Raw genomic sequence first — 27,387 nt, 5'->3', positions numbered from 1 at the left:
TTTCGTTCTGCCCTCTGGGAATTAGAGTCTTCTAGCCTCTCTCCTGGCCATCAAGTGCTAGGATCCTGGGTCCATAAAGAACTACAAATACCGTGAGGCCAAGCGGTTCGGCGCCCCCGGAGAGGAGGAAGAGGAAGGCACTCGAAATGGGGGCAGAAAGGCGGAGAGTCGCTCACATTGCCTGCCGGGAGTTGTAGTTTTAACTATATGTCTTCTGTCGTCTTCCCCACTCTGGGGCCCAAGCAAAATGAGTATGAGAGACCACATTTCCTAGGATGCCCTGCGGTGCGACTAGACTCACTTCCCCCTTAGGCGGAGGGAAGAATATAGGGAAGCTTGGTTAATAACAGAGTTAAAGGGAATGGGTGTCGGAGGCAGAGGTTCTGAAGTTCACGACTCCTAGAAGGGGAGGGGAATGAAAGGCTCTCAGTGAAGAAGGTACAGTAAATAAATGTCCAGCGACATGGCGGGATGGGAAGTTGAATGAAATGGTCTAATCTAGGCTGGAGGTCATAAGACAAAAAGGGGGAGAATAGTGAATTGATTCTCAGAGTATTTTTAAAAGGTTTTTCTTTCTATTTTTCTTCTATCACACTTCTCTCTTCTCATTCCCAACGCTATTACAAGCCGCCGAGGCTCCTGAGCCCCCTTTTCTGCCTTTTCTCCCCTCTCTACTGGGAGTCATTGAGGCGCCATTTGTTTCCTAGTTCCATGTGTGTCTTTGCAGTTTACAGTACAAATAACAATACCTTGGATGTGTACAGAATTTAAATACATATTCAAAGCCTTTTAAGTAGATATAATATTGTTTGATCCTTACAATCCTACTCTCAGAGAGTAATAACAGCTATCATTTATTGCGTTCTTGATATATGCCTGTCACAGCATTTACATACAGGATATCATTTGATCTTCATAATGTAATAATAACCTTGCTAGGAAACACACGTCCAGAAAGAAAATGACTTGCTCAAGTTCACAGGCTTTTGGACCTAGATCTGTACCCATTTTACAGACAGGGACATAGGCAGGAAATGTTAGGACAGTATTATATAAAATAGTAACTAATTTCTGGTTACTCTTGCTTTATAGTTTACAAAACATGATCACATATATCATCTCATCCTCACACCTGTAATATCTTTACCAGGTATTGTTGGCTCCATTTACAGTTATGGAAACAGACTAGAAGTAATTAAGTTATTTGTACAAGGTCAAATCACCAGGATTTCTCAGACACAGAGTGCTTTTTATATTACTTCCTACAAGAGGAAAAAGGAGCTGTTAAGCACAAACCTTTTGTTAGGCCTCAGGATCTCCCCATAGTGACTCAAGGGGCTGTAAGGATGTTTACCCTTAAGGAGGCCACAGAACTTTATTTTATTTCTTGTGTGGTAGGCAACTGCCTCTTCACGCAAAACACATTCATATGTTAATTGAAAGCTAGTATTATTTTAATATTGTACAGTCAGCTCCTTTCACTTATCATTCTGGAAACTCTTGCTTTCTGAAACCTTAGATAAGTGAACTGCCTCAAAATTTCTGAAACGTTTGGCACAAAATAGATACATCAGTGCAGTCCATGAGGCCATTCGAGTTTTCTGTAGCTGCCAAACCTACTGTTTACTTTGTTAAGTTTTTTGAGTAAATAGAATTTGATGCTTTGAAATGAATCGTCTGTAAAATAGACATTCCTAAAAGGTATTAGTACTGCCTTTCACCTAATTATTATCTACAATTTTCTTTTAAAGAAATATGTGTCAAAGAGAAATCCTTAATTTGTTTTTAAAGGTTTATTTTTCTTTCCCTGCAAGCACCACACCTGCTATTCACACACCAGTCATCACATGAATAATAAGAACAACATTTACATAATGTGAACCAGCAAGTTAAGTTTTTTGGCCGCGCAGTGGGGCATGCGGAATCCTAGTTCCCCGACCGGGAATCGAACCCACACCCTCTGCAGTGGAAGAGCGCAGTCCCAACCACTGGACCGCCACGGAAGTCCCGAGAAATCCTTTAAATGTTAATTATTTTCTTGCCCAATTCTACCTGGCCCCTGCAAAAATGTTACCTCCATACAAGATAGGTAATGTTATTTATCTTGAAGGGAATAATTTTCAATAAAGTTTTTCTTAAAGAATTAATTCATGCAGGAAATTTTGTTTATTTCTATTCTGACAGTAGTTTGGTGGTAAACTACACAAGTGGTCTTGGAACTGATTTTTAATTCTTTATAAGTTGAGAAATTAGATATGCCCTTTAAGTGGAAATTATTTTCTACTGTGACTGAGAATTTACACCAGCAATGAAATTGTATTTTTCTCATGATGAATGCCTCAGAGCACAGGAAAGATAACAGCAAGTGTGCAGTTCTAACACTGTCATGTACTTTCATGTCAATACCACCAAGCGAAATTTTCCTTATTGATGATACATGCGAACAGTGAAATAGGTTTTTTAAATTGCGTCTGAATATTTCATTCTGAACCGTGCCTTCACAGAATAACTACTTCCTACCCTGCTGAAGAAACGGGTAGCCTTTTCCTGGCTTCTCAAGCACAGTCCATTTGACTGGTCCAGTGTTCCTTTACCCATATGGAACCTAGGTTAGTTAGAAACATTCTTCCCAAACTAAATTTGATACCTAAACCCATTTGTTACTATAGTTGTCCTACTTTTAAGGATTATACTTTTGAGGGAAAAATATAGAAATACCCTGGTACAAAGCATAGTTAATGGGGGGAGGTAGAGGAGGTAAGTTTTCAAACAGTTCTGAAATTAGATCATTTAACCTGAAAGTCATTTATTTAATGAGTCTGTAGATACAAAGTTCAGAAAGTAAGAAAGCTAACATAAATCATATGTTAACCATATTACATGTTAAAATGAAATTAACCAGGCCAAATTCAATATGTGAAATTAATTCTTTACAGGCACTTAGGCCTGGGTACCTATAAAGTAAGGAAAAGAAAATTTTGTTAGGACAAAATATGACATACTGTTTCTTATAAAGCCATAGGAGTACAGAAAGCCTCTAACCTGCTTATATGAGATACACATGCTTCCTTCCTCTTCCTCAAATCCCATGATATTAATTGCCTAATAACCTTCTTTGTGGGATAAATAATAGCTCTTGTTCTTGCCTCAGTATTCCAGATGGGAAGAATGAGCTGGGCACCTAATGTTAGCTCTTCTGATACCTACACAGCATCACTTGTATCTGAATTGTCAAAATTAAGTTAAAACAAACCTGTTTTCTTCATAATTTCTAGTATGGCACTTCTGAACATCCTGTATTGCTTTTTTTTTTTTTTTAAAGCAAGGCAATGCTTTTTTTTTTTAAATTTATTTTTTATTTATTTATTTTTGGCTGTGTTGGGTCTTCGTTTCTGTGCGAGGGCTTTCTCTAGTTGCAGCAAGCGGGGGCCACTCTTCATTGCGGTGCGCGGGCCTCTCACTGTTGCGGCCTCTCTTGTTGCGGAGCACAGGCTCCAGACGCGCAGGCTCAGTAGTTGTGGCACACAGGCCCAGTTGCCCCTCGGCATGTGGGATCTTCCCAGACCTGGGCTCGAACCTGTGTCCCCTGCATTAGCAGGCAGATTCTCAACCACTGCGCCACCAGGGAAGCCCCCTGTATTGCTTTTAAGAAACCTGGTAACTGTGAAAAGCAAAAGGCCTCCACTTAACAGAATAACCATCATCGTTCTTTCTTTTTTATGTTGGAAAAAGAAGGGAAGCATAACTTTGGGGATTGTTAGAAGCAAGCCACATACTTTCTCATATGAAATGTACATCTCTACTGAGAATTGACTCTGTCACTCCAGATCCCTACCCCAGACAATCACAAGCTTTTGTTGAAGCTTGAGGTGGATGTGAGAGGGACTTAATTACTGAAGTAGGGATTGTAGGAACTTAAAGGGATGCAGAAGGCCATCCCTGTCCCAAAGGAGCCTAGAGTCTAATAGAATAAATAGGCTAAACTAAGTTGTTCATAAGTACAAGTAGAATAAAGCATATAATCAAAACAATACAAGAAACTAAATACCACAAATGCTATGAAAAATTTATTGAGGACCTATTATATGGCAGGTGTTTTTAAGTATATTATCTTAATCTTTAAAACAATCCTGTGAGATAGGTAGTATTGTCCTTATTATACAGGTGAGAAGATTTAACTCTGAGAGGTTAACATTATTATCATTATTACCACCCTGCTATCAAGTAGCAGAGCCGGGCTTCAAATCAAGGTTTCCTTCTATGTTCAGCACTCACTCTTTCCACTACATCATAGCTGCTTAGTGATTTGAGAGAGAATTAGCCAAGAAGCGAGTGTAAATGGTGGCCAGTAGCCAAACTTGGCTTAGATGTGTTTTTGTTTGGCCAGCAGCAGTTTAACTTTTCAAAAAATTGTGAACATCTTTGGGCAGTGGCCAGCACTTCACTCTTTAAGGTCGTACACCAGGCCCGCTTGAGATAAATTCCCTGCCTGGCTCCAGAAGGCATTTGCATTTTCTATTGCCAGGCAGTAACGGAGGATAGGGAGGAGCAGTAGCTCTCAAAAGGCTCACGAAGAAGGTATGTCTAAGGGTGGAAAGAGGACATTGCGAACAAGAGTTGCAGAGTATTTGAGGAAGAATGATTGGCAGTATTTATCACTGTATAAAGGTGAGAGAGGTCAAGTACAGGGCTACAAGTTATGCCTTAGCACAGTAGTTCTCAAACTTTAGTGAGCATCAGAATGGAATATAAAGCTAAAACAGATTGCTGGGCTCCACTCCAGAATGAGTACATCTGGGGTGGACCTTGAGAATCTGCATTTCTAGCAAGTTGTCTGCTTCTGCTGATGCTGTTGGTCCAAAGATCACACTTTGAAAATCACTGCTTACCAGACAGTAGGGCACTTTTGGGGAAGGACTTAAAGCCAAGATTTTGTTTCTGTGTTTCTATTGTTTTAAGTACAAAAAGAATTACTTGATGTGGAATGTCTATAAGTAAAAAAGAAAATTAAAATAAGTCTGTTATCAATTAGAGGTTACAGTTGTTAACATTTTTGATGGACTGTTCAAGTTCTTTTTTTCTAAAACAAGAAGGGGGGGAGGGGGAGTATCCTTTTTTAAGAAACCAAAATTGTATCATCCTCATCCTCAGCCTTATCGTAACAGCTGTTACCACTTACTGAGTATCTGCTGTGCACCAGGATCCTTACATATATTTACTTAATCCTTATAATATCTTTATGAGCCAGGTACTATTCTTATCATTTTTATTTTACAGATAAGGAAACTGAGGCACAGAGAAGTTAAGTAACTTACTCAATGTGTCATTGCTAATAAGTGACATAATTAAGATTAAAACCAAGTAGTCTGGCTCCAGAGTACATGTAACTATTATGCTATACTGACTCTTAGGCTATTCTGACCGTTATGCTATACTACCGTGCATACTGTGTTTAACCTGTATTCTTTTTTTTTTTTAATATTTTATTTATTTATTTATTTATTTATTTTTTAGTTTTATTTATTTATTTATTTATTTATTTGTTCATTTATTTATGGCTGTGTTGGGTCTTTGTTTCTGTGTGAGGGCTTTCTCTAGTTGCGGCAAGTGGGGGCCACTCTTCATCGCGGTGCGCGGGCCTCTCACTATCGTGGCCTCTCCCGTTGCGGAGCACAGGCTCCAGACGCGCAGGCTCAGCAATTGTGGCTCACAGGCCTAGTCGCTCCGCGGCATGTGGGATCTTCCCAGACCAGGGCTCGAACCCGTGTCCCCTGCGTTGGCAGGCAGATTCTCAACCACTGCGCCACCAGGGAAGCCCAATATTTTATTTATTTATATTTATTTGGTTGCACCGGGTCTTAGTTGCGGCATGTGGGATCTAGTTCCCTGACCAGGGATTGAACCTGGGCCCCCTGCATTGGGATCGCAGAGTCTTAGCCACTGGACCACAGGGGAAGTCCTTAACCTGTATTCTTTCATCACATCATGAACAATCTTGATAACATTAAATATTCTTGTCCAACATTTAAAATGAAAGCCTACTTTTAAAAAAATATTTCAAGCGTTCAAGAGTGTACAGAAAAATAATATAAAAACCACTACTAGTTTTAACAAATGTTTCTATTTCAGCATATTTGCTTTAGAATCCCCCCTTCCAAAACACACACACACACACACACACACACACACACACACACACATAGATTTAGTAAGACTATGATTTTGAGGTTTAATTTTACTTAAAACAAGATTGTGCCTTATGAGTTATAAAGGCATGTCCTTAATAAAAATAGGACATCCTTGAAACTTAGTAATGGAGAAAGAATTTCTATGCAATGAACAACTCCATAGTTACTGTTGCCATCATCATACCATTCTCCTTAAACACCCTGGCCCAAGCATGGTTTTATTAATTACTTGGTGATAAAGGTAATAAACACAGATAGTAATATAAAGCTGGGTGTTGTGACATGTATGGCTTACTCAGTTTTCAGACTGCTTGGCCTACCTCCGTGTGGTGAAGGTCACATTCCACCAGGGTGACATCTCAGCATTGCCCAATAAAACTGTCTGCAGCGATGGAAAAGTCCCATGCCCGTCCTGTCCATATGGCAACCACTAGCCACATGTGGCTATTAGGCCCTTGAAATATGGCTAGTGCAACTGAGGGACTGAATTGTTCATTTAATTTGATTTAAATTCAATTAAAGTAGCTACATGTGGCTAGTGGCTACCATTATCGGGCAGCACAGATCTAGGTCCTTAAAGCCCACATTAAAAATAATGAGTCCCCAATTCCAGTGAGTTCCTGGCTCTGGTGGGGGTCAGGGGGTGAGCACTGACTGCAAAAGGGAACAAGGGAAGTTTTGAGGCTGATGGAAATATTCTTTATCTTGATTCTGGTGATGGTGACAGGGATATATACATTTGCCAAAACTCATCTGACCTCTTAAAATGCGCGCATTTGTTGTATGTAAATTATACCTCAATAAAGTTGATTTTTTTAATCATTTTATTTATTTATTTTTATATTTATTTTTGGCTGTGTTGGTTCTTCGTTTCTGTGCAAGGGCTTTCTCTAGTTGCGGCGAGCGGGGGCCACTCTTCATCGTGGTGCACGGGCCTCTTCACTATCGCGGCCTCTCTTGTTGCGGAGCACAGGCTCCAGACGCGCAGGCTCAGTAATTGTGGCTCACGGGCCTAGTTGCTCCGCGGCATGTGGGATCTTCCCAGACCAGGGCTCAAACCCGTGTCCCCTGCATTGGCAGGCAGATTCTCAACCACTGCGCCACCAGGGAAGCCCTAAAGTTGATTTTAAAAGGAAAAAAAAAAAAAAGATTTTCAGAGACAGGAGTTCCACTTCTTTTCTATCTAAAGCATGCCTTCTGCAATCCATCCCATTTTTTTCCCTAACCACCACCAAAGTCATTACTACAAAATTATAGGACCCCGATCTGGCCCCTGGACCCCATGTGATCTGGCACCTGGACCCCATGTGGTCGGCCCCTGGACCCCGTGTTGTCTGGCCCCTGGACCCCGTGGGGTCTGACCCCTGCGCCCCGTGTGGTGTGGCCCCTGGACCCCGCGTGATCTGGCCCCTGGCTACTTCTCTGACATTATTTCCCTGACTTACGTTTCAGCCACACTAGCCACGTTATTGGTACTCAGACCCTCCAAGTACATTCCTGTCTCAAGGCTTTTGCACTTGCTCTTCTTCTACCTGGAGAACCTTCCCAGAAAATATTCATTTAGGTATCTGCTCAGATGTCAGCTCCAACAATATGCCATTCCTACCAACCTCTCTAAAACAGCACTTCTGTCCTTTTCACTCTCCATTCCCTTATCCTCCTCACTTTCTTTACAGCACGAATCACTATCTGAAATTATATAATTACTTGTCTATTGTCCTCCTTCCCCATTAGACTGTAAGGCTGTTCATAAGGGCAGGCAGTTTGTTGATTGTTGGATTCCCTGTGCCAGGCACACAGTAGCCTCAATAAATACTGTTGAATGAATGAATGGCTATCGTCCATGGCAGTTTCTCAGCCTGAGATCCAATCGTATGTTCATAGAAAATCCACAAATTCTCTACAAGATTAAAAAAAAATTATCATTCTGATACTAATCTAAAGCAAGGTAATATTATTTATGATTTTCCAAATGAGCACCTTAAAACATGAACTTTTTAGTGCTGAGTTCACATTGAGTTTAGGATTTTGTTTGGATCAGATGAAAGCCAAAGGACATCATGACACAATGTATGAATAAAGATTTCACTTCACACAGTAACCTAGACATGCCAAACTCTAAAGAACCAGCACTTTAACTGTCAATGCCACATTCCAGTTAGAAGCGGAAATTGCACAAAACACACATACACGTACATATATTCGCAACAACTTAGTAGCTGTAAGTGAACTAGTAAAGCCACAGTGAGGAATTGGTTTTTGGTTCCCATCAATAATTAGATTAGATACTATTTAATTCAGATTTCAAATACTCAAAAATAATAACCCCATCTTACAGTGAATAAGCTGCTTTACAGAGTTATCAATTGATCCTCAATTAAAATTGACACTCCAGGATTTTGTAGCACCAGAATTTTTATGAACATATGAGATCTGATTATCTTGAACTAGAAGCAAAAATCTTGGAAGTTATTAATACTTTGTGCAAACAGGTATCATTTGTACTGACATTATTAAACATACAGAGACACATTTAATGTAGACCAGAAGTTGAATCTTAATACTCACAAACCGAACATCTTACAGTTTAAATTTACGTTAATTTTAAATGGCTGGACGAAATAACCACTGTCCTTGGAGCAGGAGAATGCTTATCACTGCGGTTATATCAGCGTTGCCTTTTCTTTCTTTATCTTTTCCCTCAATTTAGAACCTGAAGGGTAAAAGAAAGTTCAAGAATTTACTAAAAGGAACATTTGTATCTTCATTGCAGTAGCAATTTTGAGTTTTTGTAGAATAGCCTGACCCGTCTCTGAACCTTCTAGCTTTATGCCCTCAACACAGTCTCATTCATTTCTTTCCATGAATATGACACAAAAAGTCAGAGCAAGAAGTACTTGACACATTTTTCATACGTATAGTTTCATAAGATATTTTAATAGGCGAGAGTAGAGCAAAAGTATAAGCCAGCATACTTTTTTAGCCCTGTGAATCATGTATGTAAATTCATAGTATTCCAAGATATAAATACATCGTAATGATGACATACAAGAAATTAAATCCAAGGCAGTCTGCAAGGGGGTGCGTTTTACATCAGTGGGCAGCAGTATACTGAAGAAATTGTGTGTGTGTACTAAATTAAAGCATCAGCATTAGATGTCAGCAAATCACAACATGGGAGAGTGATAAATGGACAGTATATCCTCGACAAGGATGCCTCAGCCAGCATTTTCCCATTCGAAGATTAATTTTCATATAGCCTGGCACTTGCTAAGGTGTGCTTCACAAATTCTATGGATATTAATAGGTATCGTTGAGGGAAAGGTTCTACATTCAAATGAGTTTAGGAAATGTTGAGTAAACTAAGTTTTCTTCTTTTTCTGCTGTAGGACTTCTCAGAGCCTTTCTATCCTGATGACAATGTGACTCTTTCCAGAGAGCAGCAGTGATAGCTCTGGAATGTCTAGGGAGAGGAAGGGCTTAGTGACCAGAGTCTGCTGACAGCACAAGATCCTAGGTTACATTTGTTTTCTTTGCACACTGTTTTATTTATTTATTCTTTTTTTTAGGTTTTACTTAGAGTATATATTGTGGGGTTGGTTTGGGCATGCTGATAGAGGTAATGACCTAAGGCACCCCTTGGCCTTACTATTGACAATGTAGCATTTCCACACTTCTTTGGCTACAGAACCATTTTAAATCTGTGTCAGAGGCACACACTTTAGGAAAAACCAACACAGGCAAATAGTACCCCTCATTATGATCTACTTTTATGAGTGTGCTTGAAAAAGTTTATTGTTTGTCCATACTTTCTGGTAGTATATGGAGGTTTTTTCCATTTAATGCTTTAATCCAGCTAATGTGTATTTTTGTATATGATGTGAGGGAGAAATTCAACTTTTTAATTTATCTCTTTATTTTATATTGCAGAATACCAGTTGTCCCCAAACCTTGCATTAAATGTGCTTTTGGTTTTGTTTTCAGGTCCAGAACCCTTCAGATCAACTTACCAATAAGTTCAATATGTAAAACAGTTAAATTTGGTTCAAATGTGGAAGGATGAGAGTTATTGCAACCTGGCAACACTCCCTACCCCCATTCCCACCCTCCCTACAGGGGAGGCTCCAGGGAGTACTTTGAAAACCATTGGAAAAATTCTCCTCATAAATGACTTGAAATGCCATGTCTGTAGTATGCTATGTTAAATTTTTTTACCCATTCCAATTATTTTTCTATTTTTCTGCCAATCTCATACTTTAAGTTAATTTAGAGGCTAAGAGCTTTGTAACATAACAAAGGAAGAAATTGAAATGTCTAATAAATAAGTAAAATAACAACGTGTTACTTTGGGGGGCCTGCATATTAGTGTATTTCTTTAAAATAATGCCTACTATTGGCAAGAGTTGACTAGATCACCTTCAACATAGAGATTCACTTGGTAAAACTATATATTGATCAATAATTTAATAATGTGTGTCACAAGTTTACAAGGTTGATATTCTTTGATCCATCAAATCACTTACAGGATTTAAGACTAAATAAATAACCAGAACTGTATAGGAAATTTTTCTGTTGTTTCTATTATTGATAATATTGAAAATGATCCAAATGTTTAACAATGTGGGACTGGTTAAATGAATCCTGGCACAGCCATAGGATACTCTTCGGCCATTACTGTGATGTTGTAAAAAGGAAAATATTTTGAGTACTCGTGGTGCATCTGGCACTGTACCAAGCACCTTAATTATACTGTCTTACTTAAGCCTAACAGTATCCCGAGATGATAGGTATCATTATTCCCATTTATAGATGAGAAAACACAGAAGTTTGAACAGCTAGTAAAGTAGTGTTGCTGGAATTCAGTCCATGTCTGCTCTTAACCCTCATTCTTAATCACTGTCCTAATGATGGGGGAAAATATTCACTATTTACTGATAAGTTATTGTTTTAATGCAGTTTAACTGACCTTAAAATAAACAACAAACAAAAAAACTCCCTCCTATATGCAATCCCTTCTTCCTAACTTTGGAAGTTACTTATCCTTGGTAATTTTTTTCCCCTAAATGAATCTACCTTTATACATGTTCCTTATTGATTTTGGAAGTATTAAATGCCTGCTCTAAGAATTCAAACAATGTTGAAGAGTATGAAGTAGCTGCTCCTTTAATCATAAATGTTATCTCTGTATATGATTGGATACACTCGTAGGCCCTTTTTTTAAAGTTTCCTCATTTCTACCTCTTCTTGCTCTAGTGTCAGCTTATATATATCCCCTGGTTGGGGATGAAGACGGACCAGAAAGGCAAACTGAGTGGAGGGATCCACGTCGGTCTAAATGGCTAACTTTCAGCACAGCAGGGTCCACTGTGTATGTGGTGTAGCATGGCGATAGAAGCACTGGCTCTGGAGCCCGACTGGCTAGATTGAGCCCCAGCTTTTGAACTTGGGCAACTTGTTTGACCTCTTAGTGCCTCAGTGTCTTCCTAAAATGAAGGTGGTCATTGTACCTATTGTACCTCATAAGACTGTGGTATGGATTAAATTAGTCAATGCATGTCAAGTACTTAGAACAGTGCCAGGGATATAGTAAGTGCTCAACCATTAGCTATAATTACTGTAAGGATGGTGATGATGATGCAGCATATGTGCAGGGATGGAAGAAAAGAAAAATAACAGAGCTTACTATGTGCCATTATACCTACGTGATCTCCTCATTTGAGCTCTATGAGTTAGATATTTTATTATTCCCACTTTATACAGATGAGGAATCTAAAATTCAGGGAGGTTACATATTTCCATATGTAGAATGAATCATTAGAGGACAAGATAAATACTGAGAGCCAGCTGGCCGGGAGATAATAAAATGCTGAGTAATGAGATGAGAAACAGTCTGCAGTGGTACCTCCCTTTAGGACCAAGGTTCAGTGTTGTCACTTTCAGGACTGGATGGGGGCCCGATCTGGTATCAGAAAACCGTGTGTTGGAAATCCAACTATTTTTATGCTTGTTGTAGTTTCTGTAAATACTTCTTGTTTTGTTTTCCCTTAATATGCACTAAAATTATTTCCAAATTATCGGTTTATCTCATTTGTACTTTGAGGGAGCAAAAAGGCAAAAGTGATCTTTGCTGGAGCTTTCAGGAAGAACCTTGTCAGTTAGACACCAGGTGTGCTGGGCTTCAAATGCCAAAAGCCCAAGAGGGCAAAGAAACACAGGGAGAAAAAGCCTCTTCCCCAGAGGCTTCTGGAGTATTCTCTGCTCTAGCCTTGGAAGGTTTTGAACAATGCTCTTTGTCCTAGAGGATACCCTCTCACTTAGTCATCTATCCAGCATGAAACTCTGAGAGAGTTTGAGAGAAATCCCCAAGAGAGTTTGAGTAAATGAAATCTTACAGTATTTATGTTTTTGTGACTTTTATAAACTTAGTGATGTAGAAAGAGCATGGACTTTGGAGTCAGACCTGAGGTAAACTCCTGGTTTTGTCACTTAGTAGTTGTGCAATTTGGGGCCAGTTAATAACTTTTCTGGGCTTCTGCATCTATAAAATAGGAATAATGAAATCTACTTCACAGAATTGGTATGAAAATGAAATGAGCCAGCAAAACCGAAAGTGGACCCTGTAACCTCTGGCACACACAGGCACTCGTGCCTTTCCTTCCGCTGTTAGCTTGTGGTTTTGGGGGCGAGCATTTGCCAAGTCTTGTATTTATTTTTATACTTTTCTACTATATAAAGTACAGTGCTTTGTTTACAGCAGCATCGTATAAATACCAGCTGAACAACCTTGGCATACACGCACAGAAACTAAGTCATGGGTAGACGGATTTTAGGTGTGTTTTAATGTTTATTAATTTATTTATCCTGTCATAGAGAAAAACCGCCAACTGTAGATAAGAGGGATGCAGAGTCAGGGCCGAAGAGTCAGCTAGATCGTTCCCTGCACGGGGCCACCAGCTCCAGAGGAGAGTGGGGACCAACCTCTGGGCCCCTCTGCTTACAGAGGCCCGGAGAGTACCGTGCTTCATTGGCTCAAAGGCAGCCTTCTGTGGGTGAATGATGGCCTCCTCTCTTCTGACATGAGGGGCTATTCTTTTTTTTTTAATTTTCATTTATTTATTTATTTATTTTTGGCTGTGTTGGGTCTTCATTTCTGTGCGAGGGCTTTCTCTAGTTGCGGCAAGCGGGGGCCACTCTTCATCGCGGTGCGTGGGCCTGTCATTATCGTGGCCTCTCTTGTTGCGGAGCACAGGCTCCAGATGCGCAGGCTCAGTAGTTGTGGCACACGGGCCCAGTTGCCCCGCGGCATGTGGGATCCTCCCAGACCAGGGCTCGAACCCGTGTCCCCTGCATTGGCAGACAGATGCTCAACCACTACGCCACCAGGGAAGCCCTTGAAGCCATTCTTCTTATAAATGATTTGCTGTGCTTGATTTAAATGTTTTCTTTTTATCTTTTAATTATGAACTTATGTAAGGAAGATAATGTGACACTTGTTTACCCGTAAACTGAGATTGCCATAATTGCTATAACTTTTTAAAATTTTGACTTCCTTTCAGACTTTTAGAAAAACTGGAAGAATGTTACAAAGAATTCCCGTACACCCTTCACAGTTTTCCAGGTGTTAATATTTCACATTTGCTTATCCTCATCTCTCTATATTACATAGGCAGATTTTTTTTTTTTTCTGAGCCATTTAAGATAAATTTCCCTCCCTCCCTCTCTTTCCTTCCTTCCCTGCTTTCTCTCAAATAAAACGTGTAGGTAGAGCTAAACTCCCCCTCCTCAACCATCCCCTCCCTTCCCTCCCTGCCTTCCCTTGCCTTTGTCAGGGAACCTGCTGTCTTACATGTTTTTGTCCTTTTACTACATAATGATTAGATTTGTAGATACTGAATTTTGGTTATTTGTTGAGACTTGTTTTGTAATCCAGTACTTGATCACTTTTACAAATGTTCCATATAACCTGGGAAAGAATGTATACTCTTTAATTCTTTAAATGAGCCAATAGCTATAAACGACTTACAACAGTGCCTGGCACATCATAAGCAACAGGAAGTGTTAAATTTTAAAAATAATCATATGGTTGTACAGTTATATATATAGTCCACTAGCTCATATTTTTTTTATTATTGAAGTATAGTTGATTTACAACATTATATTAGTTTCAGGTGTATATCATAGTGATTCAATATTTTTATAGATTATACTCCATTGAAAGTTATTATAAAATATTGGCTATATTCCCTGGGGTGTACACTATTTCCTTGTAGCTTATTTATACATAGTAGTTTGTACCTCTTAATTCCCTACCCCTATCTTGCCCCTCTAGCTCATATTTTTTAACTCTCTTATTCAAATTATATATGTATGAGCTTTCAATTTTTAGAGAAGTGTGTTAAAATCTCCCTGTGATTATAAAGCTGTGTATCTTTGCATGTATTCTACCAACTTGTGCTCCTTGACGTGGAAGTGAGAGATTCTGGTCAGTTGTTTGGATCCCATCCCCTGATCCCTCCCATTAGTGAGGGCTGTGCTTCACTGCACAGCAGAGACCTAGGATGGAAGTTAGGGCACTGGCTGAGTGGAAACGGTATCCCAGGGAAAGGGAAGTTCATGAATTCAAACACCTGGAATCACTGTGGCATCAGCATCTCCCCTGTGTAAGGTATTGCTCTGAAGCCTACTCATCACTTGCTATACTCTGATATTTTTCCTCCTAAATTCCCCCTGGTCCCTCAACCCTAATTCCTCTGAAGTTTAAGTTAACCTTTTTTTATTTTTTAATTTTTTTGGCCACGCCCTGTGGCATGTGGGTTCCCCAACCAGAGATCAAACCCACGCCCCTTGCATTGGACACGTGGAGTCTTAACCACCGGACCGCCGGGGAAGTCCCTAAGTTAACTTTTTGGATAATATTCACCATATTCCCTTTTTCCAATATTCCAAAACTAAATTTCAAGATTGATATGATACTTAACAGGCCCGGAAGCTTAGTAAAAATGTTTCTTAGCTAATTCAACAAAAGTTGAATGTTGTTGGCTGCACAGTGGTAAACAGAATACACATGGAGAAGAGTGGGAAAAATAGACACAAAACTAATAAACCCTAATAAATTGTGAAAATTGATAAAAGAGAAAAGAACTGTTTCCATAAGGGAGAAAACAATGGGTGGGGAGGGTGTTCCAAGAGGAATGACGAGCTCTGGGATGGTCACGGGCCAGGACAGACCTTGGCCACTGGAGGGCGACAGAAGCCAGCGAGGTGGGAACATAGTGAGTGCGGGTAAGTGGCCAAGAGGAGACAGGAGAGACCCACAGGCACTGGCTCATGCGGGCCTGCGTGAGCCTTGGGAGAGCTTTGGATTTTACTCCAGGAATTGGAATCCATTGAAGGGTTTCAGCAGAGAGTGAGATGACTGTACTTATGGTTTTAAATATAACTCCAGCTAGTAGGTGGAGACTGAGTAGACAAGGTCAGACGTGGAAGCAGGGATACCATTCAGGGCAACTTTGGCAAATGAAGGTTTTTGTGAACTCAGATTATTTTTCCCTCTTGTCAGAGAGTTTAAAAACCACAATGGCAAATAAAACAGACTTAAAGTAACTTCAGTTGTAAAGAATTGTTTATACAGGGACTTACCTGGTGGTCCAGTGGGTAAGACTGCACTCCCAATGCAGGGGACCCGGGTTCGATTCTTGGTCAGCAAACTAGATCCCACATGCATGCTACAACTAAGAGTCCGCCTGCTGCAACTAAACATGCCACAGCAAAGATCCCACGTGCTGCAACTAAGACCTGGTGCAGCTGAAATAAATAAATTTTTAAAAAAATAAAAGAATTGCTTATACAGTTTGTAAATAACTATCTTCACAGGCCTGGAAGGTCTAGATTTATAACCATAACCCCACCCCCAATTTAAAGTTTGTGGGTATTTTGTAAAAATTTTTTTTTTTTAAAGAAGTGTGTGTGTATGTACACATGTGTATATGGCCTTTTATTTCTGTTTTTTTTTAAAATTAATTTATTTTTGGCTGTGTTGGGTCTTCGTTGCTGCGTGCGGGCTTTCTCTAGTTGCAGCGAGCGGGGGCTACTCTTCGTTGCGGTGCGCAGGCTTCTCATTGCAGTGGCTTCTCTTGTTGTGGAGCATGGGCTCTAGGCGCGTGGGCTCAGTAGTTGTGGCTCGCGGGCTCTAGAGTGCAGGCTCAGTAGTTGCGGCACACGGGCTTAGTTGCTCCGTGGCATGTGGATTCTTCCTGGGCCAGGGCTCGAACCCATGTCCCCTGCATTGGCAGGTGGATGCATAACCACTGCACCACCAGGGAAGTCCTGTAAAAAGTTTTTATTTTGAAAATTTGAAACTTCTGTAAAAAGAGAAGAGTATAATAAATTCCCATTACCTTGGGAATTACTCAGTTACTCGATGAATATTAAGTTTGCTAACATTTACTTCATCTGTCACTTGTTTTTCTTCCTTTGCTGAAGTATCTAAAAGCAAATCCCAAGTATGTAATTTTGTCCCTTCATATATTAAGGCTCCAACTCTAAAATATAAACATTTTCTTACATACCACAAAGCCATATTCACAAAACATAAAAATTTATTGCTAACATCTAATACCAATTCTATAACCAAATTTCTTTAATGTCTCAAAAAATGTCTTTTTATAGTTGGTTTGTTCAAATCAGAATCTAAGTAAGATCCACTCCATTTTAGACCTTTTAAGTCTCTTTTAATACAAGTCACTGCTTTTTTTTTTTTTTTGGCTGTGTTGGGTCCCCTTTGCTGCGCGTGGGCTCCCTCCGGCTGCGGCGAGCGGGGGCCACTCCTCGTCACGGTGCGCGGGCCCCTCACTGTCGTGGCCTCTCCCATTGCGGAGCACGGGCTCCAGGTGCGCAGGCGTCAGTAGTTGTGGCACGTGGGCTCAGCAGTTGTGGTGCACGGGCTCAGCTGCTCCATAGCATGTGGGATCTTCCCCGGCCAGGGCTCCAACCCCTGTCCTCTGCACTGGCAGGCAGACTCCCAACCACTACGCCACCAGGGAAGCCCTCCTTTTTTCCTTTTTCTTTTTTTCCTTTTAAAAAATTTATGTCATTGACTTGTTGTAGAAACTGGATTAGTTGTCCTGTAAAATGTCTAAATATTTCATAATAAAAACTCTTAAGTTAAAAAAAAAAAAAAAAAAGGACGAACTGTGGAGTTTGAGCCTTTCAATTTCCAGTAAGTCAGCCCATCTCTCTGGAATGTTCTTTGAAGTGTCTGGCATACAGTCCAGTCCAGTGAACCATAAACACTCACCATGCTTGGCAGGCATGCGCAGACTGTTAAACATGAGTGAATGTTTTAATTTTATCATTCAGCCTTCTCAGGTTCTTGACCTGTTTACTCACTGTGATTTGTCTACTGTTATTAAATTAACAGAATCTGAAAATAGCACCGTTTCTGAAACATTTAAAAAAAAAACAAGATAATGCTTGTTTGCTAATCTCAGTCTTCTCTATTTCAGAAATTAGAAAATTAAAAATAGTTAAACTGGAGGTAGCTTCGTAAAAGCCAAATTTGGTTCCACTTTAAGGATGCGCAGAAGAAGCAGTGACCAAACAATGCATGTTTTCTTCACCTCAGTGTCTGCCTTCACCTTTGATTTCTTTGCCATAATTAGCATCTGTTGCCAGTGAAGCTGAGAACTTATTACCTGCAGTAACCAAAATTAGATCACTGGTTCTTTTGGCTTGGTTGTTTCAACAGATTGTAGTGCATGAATATTATTGCAAATCTAAAAAGATTTTTTAATATCCATCTCAGGCTAATCATTTTGAATCTTTACTAGTTTGAAGATTCAAAGCAAAGGTATAATTCCAAATCAAGCATTTGGGTAATTCTGGGTGTATCTTTTGGATCAGGCCCTAAACTAGGAGACATTTGACAGAGATACATATTAGTTATTTTAAGATGAAAGAGAGGGTTGGGAACCAGGATCCTTGAATCCTCAACCAGCCAGCTACTGTGGCTTCAGCTGCCCTCTCTGGATCCCTGTAAGATGTAAGTGTGTAGAAGACCAGGCCAGACAGACACCAGCCATAGGTAAGGGCTGGAGCCTTGACATACTGTCTGGGATGAATTGGGTGGTCAGTGGATGATCTTTCCCATGGTCCACTGATAATTAGTCACTCTTTTCTTTGTGCTCCTATAGCTCTTTGGATTTATCATATCCTGCCTTGTATTATGTCTATTGTGTACAACTATATACCCTCCACTAAAATGTAAGTATCTTAAGAGTCGGGATCATATCTTATTTATCTTTCTAGACTTTGTTAATGTAGTAAGAACTCAATAAATGTTTATTTAATCGAATTGACACTCGAATGGCCAGAAAATGTTGATGTCTCCTCCTCATACAGTCTTCAGTTAGGAAAGAGTTGTAGTCGTTAAGTAGCAAAAGCAACTTAAACCAAAACAAACTACACTAACAATGAGATTAACATTGGCAGATAATATTCTAGGAGTTATAACGGACAAGGAGCTGAACCAAGTGTTGGTTCATCCATTCATTTAACAAACATTTACTGAGACCTTGATGTACGTCAGGCACTATGCTTGATGACCAGGATGGAAGGTGAAAAGATACTGTCTCTGCACTCAGGGAGTTCACAGTTTCAGTTGTGTTTGATCCTGGAAAAAATTTTAATAATAAAAGAATAATAGGATTTATAGGTCACCAAAAAAAACAGAAAGCAAAAAAAACTTGAGCAGTACTCTTCAAAAGTGTCAATGTCCTGAGAAATTAGGAGAGACTAAGACTCTGTCACATATTGGAAAATAATAAGGAAACATGACAGCTCAACACAGCGTGGTATAAGAGATTGGATCCTGGAACAGAAAAAGGACATTTTACTAGTGACATATTTTAGAATTGCTGGAGCATAATTATACGTTTTATTATTTTTAAAAAATTCTCCCCAGAGGCTTCCCTGGTGGTCCAGTGGATAAGAATCCGAGCTTCCACTGCAGAGGGCGCGGGTTCCATCCCTGGTCGGGGAACTAAGATCCTCCATGCCTCGCAGCTCGGCCAAAAAAATTAAAAAATAAATTCTCTCCAGACAGTGCACCCCCATACTGCCTGCCTGCCTCCCTCCTGACTACACCGTCCCATCCCTCCCTGGTATACAGATAGGTTAAGAAGCCATCTTGCTTGATTTGCATTTCTCTGATGAGTAGTGAAGTTAAACATATGCTTATTTGTTTATTGGCAATTTGTATTTCTCACTGAATTGCCTATTCATATCCTTGGCCTATTTTTCTTTTTTGGTTATTTCCTTTTTCTTATTGTTTAAGAGAACTCTTTATAGATTATGAATAATAACCCTTTGTTGCCCATTTTGCAAATATTCTCTCTCAGTGTGTCATTCATCTTTTAACTTTATGGTCTTTTTTGCTATATGGAAGCTATGTTGGTGTTTGTGGGAGGGTATAAATGAATTTTTATTTCATTTAAATTCATTTAAAATTAAAATACGAGGAGCTAGGAATACATTTTAATAAACCTATCAAAACTGCAGGTGGAAAATCCACCGTGCTTTTCTGAGCAGGGAGCAACGCCCAGGCTCAAAGCAAAGCAAATCATAGCAAAAGACTTCTGGGTGCCCTTCTCGGACTCCCTATACTTCCCTCCCAGCTCTTCTGCCACCCGGTGCTATTGCTATCCTAGGGATTCCTAGGGAAGAAGGATGTACACAAAGGCAGGGCTCTGTACAAAAGTGTTTAGTCTTTATATAATTTAATCAACCCATCATGGATGGCTTCTAGGTTTTGTTTCAGGCCAAGGAATTTCTTTCCTACCCAAAGTTTATAAAGATATTATATATATCTTTATTTATATATATATATATATATATTTACAGTTTTATTGTTTTGTTTTTTACATTTAGGTCTTTAAACCATCAGTAATTTATGGATAGCCAGTTATCCTTGTGCTGTTTGTATTGAATAATCCAGTCTTCTCCCATTGACTCGAAATGCCACCTTGAGCATGTATGAAACCCTTTAAGTATAAACCCATTATACTTATTATTTTCTGGACTGTGTTCCCCTCCACTGTTCTACTTATCTTTTCCTGATCAGTACCACACTATCCTGTTTACCATGTTTTATAGTTCTTTTCAGTGTCTTGTGGGCCAAATCTTATTTTCTTACAGTTGTTCTACAAAATTTTCTTGGCTGTTTTCAACATTTACTCTTTTAGATAAGCTAGAGAATCAGCTTTTAAATTTAAAAAATTCCATTGGGAATTTGATAAAAATCATATTTAGTTTACAGATCAATATGGGGAGAATTGGCTTTTAAAAAATACATTGAGGCTTCTTATTCAGATACGACTCTCCACTTACAGAGATCTTTGTATGTCCTTCAATAAAACATTATAGTATTTTTAAACTGTTTTGAACATTTCTTGTTAATTTTATTTCTAGGTATTTTATAGTTGTGGTTATTATGAATGGGATATTTTTCCATTACATTTTCGATCTGGTTCTTGCAGATACATAGTAAAACTATGATTTCTATATACTCCTCTTGTATCTAATATCTTTTATTAATATACTTTGTTTATTTAACCTCTCCTTCATTTCTGGGCATTAGGTTGTTCCTAATTTTGATGGTCATAGTTAGCTATAAACATCTTTAATCAGGTAATTTTTCCCTTTAAATTTCTTCCCACAAATGGGAAAAACAGATTAAAGGGATATGTGACTTTATAGCTCTTACTGCATAGTGCTCTGAGGAATCTCCTGAAGGGCTCTCCTACCTTTCCAATTCTACCTGTAACAACATCAGCACATCAGTAGCAGTGATGAAGGTAATGGATGATGAGACTCTTTGTTGAGAGCTGGGTATTTTGCTTTGGGCTTTCTGTGTCATTTCTCATTTAATCCTCATGACAAGTCTATAAGATGCTGTTACCATCAGTCTGTACAGATAAGGAAATAGGGTACAAAGAAGGAGGGTGACATATGTGGGCTCACAGCTGGTAGGAGGTGAAGTCAGGTGTGTTGTGTTCCATGGTCAGTGCCTTCTCGCTGTGTCTTCTCCAATACCCATTCTTTCCATTTTCATTTACATTTGAAACTTTAAAAGGTATATGAGACCTGAAAGTTGTTTTATTTTGCATTTATTAACTAATAAATAGGCCATTTAATAACATACTTGTTAAACTGCTTTTTCATCTCCTTGACTACTTATCCAACAGATGTTAATTATATATTTGTAACAACTCTCTATATGTATTGGATAGAAAGTTTTTAAAGATTATATTTTCCCCTGTACCTTTACAAAGGTCCTTGGGTTTTCTTACCCAGTGAGTCTTCCTTTCCTCTATTCTAATTTATGTCTCCTGTAAATTCTTCTTATCTGAAAATTATATTACCAGCATGTAGAATAGTATATTAAGTGGGGTTACATGGGACACATCATCTCATTAATGTACTGAATAGTAGTAGTAGTACTACTAGTAGTAGTAATAGTTAATAATAATAGCAGCTTTCAAATACTGTTTACCAAGTGCTAAGGATGTTATATACATAATCTCAGTTAATCCTCACTATAATGTAATAAGATATTATCCTTTACAGATGAAGAAATAGGCTCAGATTTATCAACTTGCCCAAGGACATACAGCTAACAAAAGGAAGGCCTGTCATATTCCAAAACCATGTTCTTAATGACTATTGTCTGGCCCTTCATTACATATAAAGTTGACTCTCTCTTTGCCAAAAAAACAAAAAAAAAGGAAGAAAGAAAAATGAAAAGCTCTTTATCAAGTCAAGAAAAAAAACCTTCCATACCAATTTCTGTCTCTTAAAAAAATGTTTTTTAGTTATTTAGAATGAATTTTTAAATTGATGTATAATGTTATAATTCACGTATTATAAAATGATCACCACAATAAGTCTAGTTAACATCAGTCACCACACATAGTTATAAAATTTTCATGCCAATTTCTTAAAGGCTTTAGATCAAGGAGATTTGAAATAGTATCACATATTTTCCTAGCATTTTTTCAAGAACTTTGCCGTCTCCCTGGCCTGTCCTAGCTTCTCCTGCCTCTTGGGGGTCTCTGAGCATTGCCACTCTGGCCTCCAGGGGGCACTATTTCCCCTTTAATATAGTGGCTCAAGCATTTGACTCTCAATTCGATGGAGTAGGGATTAGACCAGGGAAAATATTTAAACAAAAGTTTACAAAGGGCTTCAGAAGAACAAAAGACAAATGAGTACAGGGAGTAATATACAACTGGATAATTTGGTTCATTGAATGCAGTGCAGGCGATTCAGTATTTGACACTGTAAAAGGATTCCTCCCTACCTTGCTTCCCACTACACGTACAAACCAGAAGCCAGTTTTCTCTACCCTGCATCATGTCCTCAAGCAAACAAAAAAATCTCAAAAATAGCTCCAAGGTTGGTAAGGCTAGTTCCAGCTATGGGCTTCCTTCCAAATTCTACTTTCCAGTCTCAGTATCTGCCTCTTTCCTACACGCCAGACACTAAGCACGCCAGCCCTTTTCTGGGAAGATAGCATTGCTGACCCCTGGGCTGTTGCTTTACCCCGTTGTTGGGAGATGGTTGTCTCTCACGCGCCTGCATGTCTTGCTCAGGATGCCCAGAATTACTTATCTGTTCCTCCATAGCAGATTACTCTAAATCATAGAGGCCTGAGGCAACAATCACTTATTTTCTGACAGTTTCTGTGGATGCGGAATCTGGGCACGGCTTAGCTGGGTGCCTCTGGCGCAGGGTCTCTGACAAGGCTATAGTCAAAGGTGCTGGCCAGGGCTGCGGTCATTTCCAGGCTTGAATGGAGGAGATTCTGCCTCCAAGCTCACTCACCTGGCTGTTGGCCAAAGACATCTTTTCCTTGCCATGCAGTTATCTCTACAAGGCATCTCACAACATGACAGCTGTCTTCCCACAGAGTGAGTCAGTGAGAGAACATAAGATGGTGCCCAGGACAGAAGCCAGTCTTTTTATAATCTCATCTCAAAAGCAACATCCCATCTCTTGTGCTGTATTCAGTTAGTTAGAAGTGAGTCAGTAAGTCCAGCCCACAATCAACTGGAGTGGGGGGGGGGTGTCACACAAAAGAGTGAATATTGGGAGGCAAGTATTGGGAATACTGGGAACCATTACGGGCTATCTTGGAGTCTCTCTACCACACCACTGTACGCAAGCCATTTCTCATGGTTGGGTTTGCAGTGGGCAGTCTTGAGGGATGAAGTAACATCTCCTTCTGGGATAAAGGACAGGCTTAGCTTGCTGCTTGCTAGAAAAGCAGTGGGTTCCCCAAGTTTATTGTTCCCCAGCTGCAACACAAACCCACTGCACATGTGGCATCTCTCTGGGCCCCTCCATTCACCCGTGTGGAACTTGGAGACAAGGGGAATTGATGCAGACATTCTGATGCTCATTCTTTTTTTGCTGTGCTGTGAATAATAAAGTTCTTTTTCTCTCACTCAGCTGTCTCGTGTCTTCTTCCAGCATCTGTGAGACACTGATAAGCTAACCTGTTGGCTTGTAGGGAGGATAAAATTAAATCACAGACCTGACAGTTTGACTGAACAGGGCAACCTCATCAGAAGTGTGTACCGAATTGTGAGACCAGCATTCACACAAGAGATCCATGTACATATCCTTCATTTTATTTGAGAAATACTTATGTACCAGGCAGGTATCCTTCTAAGAGTTTGTGAATATAAATTCATTTAAGCCATGAAGTAGGCACTATTAAAAATCTCTGTTTTGGGACTTCCCTGGTGGTGCAGTGGTTGGGAATCTGCCTGCCAATGCAGGGGACATGGGTTCAAGCCCTGGTCCAGGAAGAGCCCACATGCTGCGGAGCAACTAAGCCTGTGCGCCACAACTACTGAGTCTGCACTCTAGAGCCCGCAAGCCACAACTACTGAGCCAGTGTGCCACAGCTGCTGAGGCCCGCGCGCCTAGAGCCTGTGCTCTGCAACAAGAGAAACCACCACAATGAGAAGCCCGTGTCCTGCAACGAAGAGTAGCCCCCGCTCGCCGCAACTAGGCCCGTGTGCAGCAACGAAGACCCAACACAGCCAAGAAGATAAATAAATAAAATTTAAACAAAACAAAAAAGGAAAACATTTGAAAAAAACATAATCCCTGTTTTATAATGGATAACCAACAAGGACATACTGTAGAGCACAGGGAACTCTGCTCAATTTTATGTAACAACCTAAATGGGAAAAGAATTTGAAAAAGAATAGATACATGTACATGTATAACTGAAGCACTTTGCTGTACACCTGCAACTAACACAATATTTTTACTCAACTGTACTCCAATATAAAATAAAAAGTTTTTGAAAAATAAAAATAAATAAATTAATTAAAATCCCTGTTTTTTAGATGAGGAAGAAGAAGCACAAAGATGTGAAGTTACTTGTTCCAAGTCATGCAGCTCTTAAGTGTCAGAGCCCCATTATACAAACAGAGACAGACAACCTGGCTACAGCATCCACTGATCCACTGTGTATGCCAAGTACGCTCCGTGTTAGGAAGGAAGGGACAGGGCAGAAAGAAGATGAGGGACTTGACAAAATTAAAGAATTCTTCAAAACATTTGGCAAAATCATCAGTTTAGAGTTCTTTATTCCTAACGTAACGTTACAGCTTTTGTGGTTTCATTGTGTACTCGAAGGAAAATCTCTTATCAGTCAAATTGATAAATGGTGTGATTTGGTGTGCTGTATTTGGCTCGTTAGAATTTGACTTAGAAAATTTTCTCTATATTCAGACTATGAATGTAAAACTGCATTGTCCACACAAAAATCTACACATGAAGTTTATACCAGCGTTATTCATATCTGCCAAAACTTGGAAGCAACCAAGACATCCTTCAGTAAGTGAATGGATGAACTGGCATATCCAGGCAATGGAAGATTATTCAACACTGAAAAGAAATGAGCTATTAAGCCATGAAAAGTTGGGGGGGGTGGTGGGCGGTGTTAAATGCATATTACTAAGTAACAGAAGCCAATCTGAAAATGTTATATACTGTATGATTCCTACTGTATGACAATCTGGAAAAGGCAAAACTATGAAGACAGTGAAAAGATTAGTGGTTGCCAGGGGTGGGGGGAGGGAGGGATGAATAGGCAGAGCACAGAGGATTTTTAGGGCAGTGAAGCTCTTCTCCTTGATACTATAATGTTGGATGCACATCATTATACATTTGTCCAAACCCATAGAATGTACAACACCAAGAGTGAACCTTAATGTAAACAATGAACTTCGGTTGGTAACGATGCATCAGTGTAGGTTCATTGATTTTAACAAATGTACTGCTCTGGTGGGAGATGTCAATAGTGGTGGAGGTTGTGTATATGGGGACAGCGGCTACATGGGAGCTCTCTGCTCTCTCTGCTCTGTTTTGCTGTGTATATGGGGACAGCAGGTTCATGGGAGCTCTTGGCTATCTCTGCTCTGTGTAGCTGTGAACCTAAAACTGCTCTGAAAAATGAAGTCTATGTTTAAAAAAGCCTTGAAAATTACAGTGTACTTTAAAATGTAAAATATTGTTAATAGTTTATGTGTGTACAGCAATCTTCTGTTAACCTTACCCTGTACCTGTTCAGGTCCCCCATGCCCTTTGGCCTCGCCTTTCTTCCTGTCACCTCCTACTTTCCTTAGCAAGTGTAAGTGGCTTGGCTCCCCACCTGGGCTCTCTTCCTCTGCTCTTTTGACCTGCTCTTGAACCTTTCCAATGCAGGTTCAACCCAGTTGTCTGCCTTCTCATGGCTGCATCAGGGCTGCAGAGCTCTGCTGGAGAAAAATCACGATCGTGAAGACGCTGCCTGCTGTACGACTTGCAGTCTCACCCCTCAGTGTTTCCTGCAGCTGTGTTTCTCAAATCAGAGCTTTCTAGTTCAAATGTGTATTAGTAAGTTTTAACTGTAGTTTTCTTTTTTTGATAGTGTACTATTTTGAATACATAAATATTTTCAAAGTCATGCCATTTCTTCCTATGCTACAGATAATATATGTCCACTTTTTGCACATACATAAAATGGATTCATATCATTAATTAAGCTGTTTTCTGTTAAAATAATTGATCTGATCTGGCTACTAATTATCACCTACAGAAATATGGCAGATAAACATACCTGTCAATGAAGATTCACCCAAAAGTGCTTCTACATTAGAAAAGAGGAAAGGGGAAAATAATAAGTAGGTTAATATGTTTAGAGTTGCTTTAATTATTGGTTAGACGGGTCTCTTTAAGATTTTGTGGAGAAGTTGAGTCATATTCCCTTATCGGATGTGCCTCAATGCCCTAGAATATGCCTCCCTTGTTCTTGGATTAGGGCACCGTCCTTTCTCAGGAGCTCAATCAAAATCTGGTCCGGTCCTTTCCACATCTCTCTTGTAGCTTGACTATGGACCACTCCTGGGTCAGTACTAATCCCTAGGGTCTGGGCTAGTGGTCTCAAATTGACAATCCCTGAGGCAGATTTGCCTGATATGTGGCTTATTTGGCTTGCACAGTGTTTTTTAAAAAAAACCTGAATTTGTTCCTAGCATTTTTTTTTTTTTTTTTTTTTGGCCGTGCCGTGCATCTTGCAGGATCTTACTTCCCCAACTAGGGATTGAACCCAGGCCCCCTGCAGTGGAAGCACGGAGTCCTAACTGCTGGACCACCAGGGAATTCCCTGTTCCTAGCATTTTGACATTATGCCATTTCAGATGAAAATGTATATTGCTAGCTTTTATTGAAAAATGAATCAACCTGGCAACATTGGGCCTGTGCTCTCACATAGCAGCCATCAGCTGGTAGCAGCTGTCAGCCGTTCCCCGTAGAGAGGTCATGCCCTGCTTGCCTCTCACTAAGACTGATTGTCAGTTGCCATCCTGCATCTCACTTTCACCTCCTCTGACATTTAGCACACGTGGTGCCTTCCAGGTGGTGTAGGCGTTTGAGTTTGTAAACTCTTCTACACCTGATCTTTGATGCCTTTCACCCAGCACTATCTGTTGACATTGGAGGCTCTGTGGTGAAAGATCATGGGCTTCGCATGGACTTAGCTCTGCCACTTTCCTACTGGGTGACGCCTTTGAACTTCGGTTTCTTTATCTGTGAAATGGTGATGATGGTGTGGTTATGAAGATTAAAGGCAATGTGTACATAA

At 39.8% G+C, this 27,387-nt stretch overlaps 1 protein-coding gene and 1 long non-coding RNA gene across 5 annotated transcripts in view; one reads left to right on the top strand and one right to left on the bottom strand.

Annotated features, from left to right (window-relative positions):
• The first annotated feature begins 182 nt into the window (after window positions 1-182).
• Window positions 183-27,387, top strand: part of LOC309614726 (serine/threonine-protein kinase Sgk3) — a 153,598-nt gene continuing 126,393 nt past the window's right edge. The window contains exon 1 of one of the 3 annotated variants that reach the window (XM_082363469.1): window positions 183-438. The gene's annotated coding sequence lies outside the window, so the exon portion shown is untranslated. The remainder of the gene's footprint in view (window positions 439-27,387) is intronic. The other 2 variants (XM_082363481.1, XM_082363472.1) reach the window with 2 other exon arrangements.
• LOC309614826 overlaps window positions 5,530-27,387 on the bottom strand; it is a 34,041-nt gene continuing 12,183 nt past the window's right edge. For both annotated transcript variants that reach the window (XR_014236397.1, XR_014236398.1), the window contains 2 exons: window positions 15,828-15,992; window positions 5,530-8,901 (listed from right to left, as the gene is read on the bottom strand). This is a non-coding gene — a long non-coding RNA (uncharacterized lncRNA). The remainder of the gene's footprint in view (window positions 8,902-15,827; window positions 15,993-27,387) is intronic.

This window comes from Balaenoptera borealis (genome assembly GCF_965194805.1).
Source record: "Balaenoptera borealis genome assembly, chromosome: 17".
NCBI classification, from domain to species: Eukaryota; Metazoa; Chordata; class Mammalia; order Artiodactyla; family Balaenopteridae; genus Balaenoptera; species Balaenoptera borealis.
This window is presented reverse-complemented; position numbering and strand designations above follow the sequence as displayed.